Raw genomic sequence first — 5114 nt, 5'->3', positions numbered from 1 at the left:
TCTCTTGTATGCTGATCCTACAGTTTAATTAATTGATTATAAATGAATATATGTCACATGAAAAGAGAAAGGGCTACTGGGGAGAGGAAGGGGGGCAGGAGGACAGGTGATGGAGAGGTCAAGTAAGAATGACGTATTTTCAAAGTGCCATAACTGTGCTCCGGATGCTAACTTCAAAACCAATTTATAAAGTCTCACTATGGAGACACTGTTTAGATGAAAAGAGCCTGCCCGTGGAAGCCCTGCCCGTGGAAGCCCTGCCTCAGGCGTGAGACGGGATGCTGTAAACCATGGGAACAGTGTACATTACCATCTGACCCTCTGAAGCATGGTCAGAACAACACTCTTTTCTATAGAACTGGTCCATAACAGTTCCCCTGTGTCTGCAGAAGACAATCCAAATGCTTTGCCAAGTTTTCCCCAGAATTCAGCTCTGACAGTCTTTCCAACAGCCCATTGCTCACACACACCAATTCAGCCATGGCAAAGTAGATCAACAGGTCTGCGTCCCTTCTAAACAATAGCCTGATTTTCCAACAGGACTGAGCACTTTTTTCTTATACATGTTAGGACTTTCCTCAGACTATTTATGTACCACTTTCTACTCTAGATTGTACAACTGTCCTTTGGGATCCAAGGTGGATTGGTTCTAGAACCCCATCCCTCAGAACACCAAAATCTGAAGATGCTTAGATTCTTTCTATAAACTGTCACTGTCTTTATGTACTAGGTTTGTGCTTCTTAAATACACTAGATCATCTCTAATACCGATCACAGTGCAAACACGAGGTAAGTAGTAGTTGTGTAAGTGTAGTTCTGTTTTTTTGTTTAGGGAAGAATGACAATAAAAATTAATACACGAGTGTTTAGTTTAAAGGAAATTTCACTTCTTGGATCATTTTCGATCTGCAGTTAGTTGAATCCACAGATCTGAATCCCACGGCACAGAGTAAAGTATCTTCCTAAAGACATTTGCTACATCCTCACCGCACTTTCCGGGGTGTGTTAGACCCTGGAATCCATTTCTTTGCACCAATCAGTTCTCAAAGAGTGATATGATCAATCCCATTTTGGTGGAAAAAAATAGATTCTATCAAACCATAAGCAGAAAATTCAAATGCCACATGCTGTCCATGTTACCTGATGCCCTTCTTGGCTTTATTCGGAACCCTTCGGTCAACAGCCCTCCGAGTCCCTTCTCACTGGATTCAGTGTAATCTGTCTTCGATATGCCTCACAGGCTCAGCACAGTAAGTACTCTATGCCAAGAAGAGACTTAATGATTGTTGAACAAATAAAAGATCCCAGGAAGTCTTTCGGCATCTTCGGCCCCTAATCCCTCTGCTGTAAGTTGGGAGTAACAACACAGCCCACTCACATACAGGGCAGAGAACAGCTTATTTCTAACTCTGCCCAGCACTTCTGTGACAAGGACTCTTAGGCATTGAGCGGATCTGCATAGAAAGCCTATGATCGTTATTTTGTAGGTGGGCAAGCTAAGGCAGAATAAACTTGCAGCAGTTAACAAAGGTTTTGGAATGGAGCAGTAAAAAGGTAAATCCAGGGTCCCTGCTCTTACCCAACATGCACTAGTGCTTCTGGGCCCAAGGAGTAAAATGAAAAACCATCAGAAATAGTAAGAGCCACTTTTAAGATATGGTAGGTAACAACATAAGACAATATATGGTGTGTGTTTGTGTGTGTGTGTGTGTGTGTGTGTGTGTGTGTGTGTGTGCGCGTGTGTGTTTGAGTGTTACCACTGGTTACCTCTGAAGAGACATGCACGCTACATATTTATAAAACACACAAAATCAATTATTTCATTCCATCAATCAAACTTCATTAATGGAATTGAAAAAAAAAAACCCTCAGGTAAAGTAGAAAAGGAATACGTTTAGAATAAAAATGAAATACCTACAAATAATTTGGAGAAATAGGAAGACTATCCACATAAAAGACTACATTTTAAAAGTCACTAATACATGCCTTAAAACTGGAAGGTCTGTTAATAGAAAGACAGTTCTTTTTTTCCAAAACCAGTTTTGAGAATTAACACAATCTCAATTCAGTTTACTCCAAGAGGAAACAATATGGTTTCAACAAGTGAGCATTTGCATGGAATCTGCTAAATCTAACAAGGTAATAAGTACCAAGGCATTCCCTTTGATAGGGCACAGCAAGTAATGCACCTGGCAGAAATGATGAGTTACGATACTTAGAGCCAGTAAGAATTTCTCCCTTAAATTCTGTTCTGTGTTCGAAAGGGTGGGGGATAAATGGGATGAGAAGGGCAACTATGTTGATTCAAATTACAGAAAACGCGCATCGTATGGCCATTTTTATTGTACATAGGGAATACAATGTAATGAAAGTGAGCTGAGAGGCATGAAAGAAGGTTTTCCACTGGCTTTCTACATTCCTGCAAAGAACATGTATGACTTCAGCAACCTGTACTCAAAATTTCACTCAGTGACGAGTCGTGCCCGACACCTGGGCGGTGAGCAAGGCAGCAAGAAAGCCTAGATCCCCTTTAACCTCCAATTTAAATGCTTACGTTTCTGGTGTATTCGCTATCTCATATTTGGGTCCTTTTTATTATTGTTGTTGTTGTATTAATTCTTATCTTTTATATTGAGACAAGGTCTTGCTGTGAAGCTCAGACTGGCCTAAGACTAGAGGTTCTCTTACCTCAACCTCCCTAGTACTAGGATTGCGAGTCTGCACCTCTATGCCATGGCTCTCATTTTAATTACTGAGACTTTATAAGATATTTTATAATCTTATTAAGCCTATTTTTTTCTCATGACCTAGCATAGTTCTCCTGTTTTTAAAAAAAAAAACTTTGGTCTACAGTCACACCATCCTCAATGCCTCCAATCTTGTCTAAAATCAACTTTATTGAGGCACATTTTATTATGACAAAATGTACCATTTAATTGTTCAAATAGTTCAGAATTGACAGTCAGATAACTACCAACACATTAAGAAAATAATGAGAGCATTTTAAAGAGTGCTTTGAATTATAATTAGAAAAACTACAAGTGAATGCACTCCAATTAAAATATGAGGAAAGGAATAACTGTTCCATCCACGTAAATGCACAAAACAAACACAGGTAATTAGGTATTGGTTCCTATGGATAATGAGAAGCAAATTAAAACTACATAACATTATTAATACAATTACATTGTTAATAACTACATTATTAATATAAAAACTTCAGGAGTAGAAAAAATTAAAGATTAAACAGAGAATCTTCTAATAATCTAAAAAAAGATGTAGTTTTGTTTATATTTATATTTTGCCTTTTTTTTGCTTTTTTTTTTTTTTTTTTTTTTTTTGCTCCGTGATTATCACTTCCTTTTTTTCCCCCCTGGTTCTCATCATATTAAGCGTTAGACGCACCTTGTTGGCTCTTCTGACTTCATAAACTATGTGGGGCATAAAGACCCTCTAGAAATCCTCCAATAAAACTATTTCCCTTACACGGTGTGTTTCTCTCGGGGAAGCCGGCGTGCACTTGCGTGCACACCCACACCTGCAGATTTTGCTGATAATCCGCATGGTGAGATCATCACTGAAGCTGCACTGTGGTCCCTCAGGGAGAGCAAGGGCCGAGCAGGAGATGCCAGGTCACAGTGACCTGCGGAGGTTCAGGCCCCACGACACCTCGCGAGCGAGCGCAGTGCGGCATGGGCGACGCCTGGGCAGAGACACACCCATCCATCCAACTATCCCTATGGGGAAAATAATAGTGACCTTCGAGAACCCTTAGCTTGGCGTCTCGGGTCGCCGCTGACCTTGGGGAGTCCCCTCTGCCCTCCGGCCTCAGTTTCCCCACCTTGAGGCCCAGACTGCGAGTCCAACGCAGTGGCGTTCCAGGAGCGGCTGTTCGCTGGAGCGGGAGGGGCGCCTTCCTCGGGTCACCTTCGCTGGAGGACTCGCCCCGCCGAGGACGGGCGAACCCGCTCCCCGCTCCCGGGCAGCCATTGGTCCTGCGGCCGGGCTATGCGGGGCTCCCGGGTTGCATCCTTCGCTCTGGCGACAACGCGGCCGGGCCGGCGACCGCCCGAGAGCGAGGCGCACCCTCCCGGTGCCGCAGACACACCGAGGGCGGGGCCGGGCGAGCCTGCGGGGCTCAGGGCGGGGGACGCAGGCCTCGGGGACACCGCTCCCCCTCTCCGGCCGTCGCGCCCTCGTCGCGTCCCCTCGCTGGCGCGCTTCTCCGCGACACCAGCCGGGCAGGAAACCTACCCGGTGGAGGCGGTCAGCTACTTCCTGACGAGCCGAGGCCACCGCCTCTGGGGCGCAGGCTGGCGGGCCTCGGTGGCGGCGCCTCCGCGGAACCCCGCCGGGCCGCGGGTAGCGGAAGGCTCGCCTCCTCCCGCATTCGCTCCGGCGCCGGGCTCCCCTCGCTCTGCCCGGACACGTGACCTGCGAGCTGCGGAGCAACTGCAGCCCCCAAAGCTGCATCGGGGGTGGGGGGGGGGGGGAGGCAAAGGCGCCAACTGACGGGCAGCGAGGGAAAAGCAGGGTCGCTCCCAAGTCAGGAGAACAGGAAGACTGTCCATTTTGTAATGGGAATACAAGCCTAGGTTTCATTCCATCAGGTGGGCACAAAAAGAAAGACGTATTTCTCCGTTTCTGAATGGGCTTCAATCTTCTAGATGCCTTCTGTTTAAATGCAAAAGCTCCTGGGAGACATAACTGGAGAAAAATATATGCACTGGGGTAGAATAACCTTATCGTGTAACACAGGAAAAGCATAGGAAATGACTCAAAGAAGGGGAAAATGTGCGTATCTAAGAGAAGGTAAAAGCCAGCTTTGTACCCTGGTTTTACCAGGTCTCTTACCACCAGGTATCTTTGTGGCCATTTTTGTTGCTTCTAATTCTATGATAGCTTGACTGTAGGCCAGGATGTAAAAGAATATTTTGGCTGTTCATATAATATGAAATTTTTGGTGATCGTAATGTTGTGTTATTGTCTGATCGCTATCATTTAAATACTCAGGATGCAAACAAGTTGCAAGATTAGGAGGCGCCAATAGAAAATACCCATTAAAACCCTTTCTGTACATACAAGTCTATAGGGCTATAAAAAGAGGAAACTCC

The 5114-nt window shown here is 45.0% G+C and overlaps 1 protein-coding gene across 3 annotated transcripts in view; it reads right to left on the bottom strand.

Moving 5' to 3' along the window:
* The window catches only part of PGAP4 (post-GPI attachment to proteins GalNAc transferase 4), a 13425-nt gene extending 9030 nt beyond the window's left edge, over positions 1-4395 (bottom strand). Inside the window, exon 1 of one of the 3 annotated variants that reach the window (XM_080940293.1) lies at positions 3842-4395. The gene's annotated coding sequence lies outside the window, so the exon portion shown is untranslated. Of the gene's footprint in view, positions 1-1140; positions 1243-3841 lie in introns of those variants that run through there. The other 2 variants (XM_080940294.1, XM_080940295.1) reach the window with 2 other exon arrangements.
* Positions 4396-5114: the final 719 nt, after the last annotated feature.

This window comes from Micromys minutus, assembly GCF_963924665.1.
Source record: "Micromys minutus genome assembly, chromosome: 28".
NCBI lineage: Eukaryota > Metazoa > Chordata > Mammalia > Rodentia > Muridae > Micromys > Micromys minutus.
Note: the sequence above shows the minus strand (reverse complement) of the source record. Positions and strands in the feature narration are given on the sequence as shown.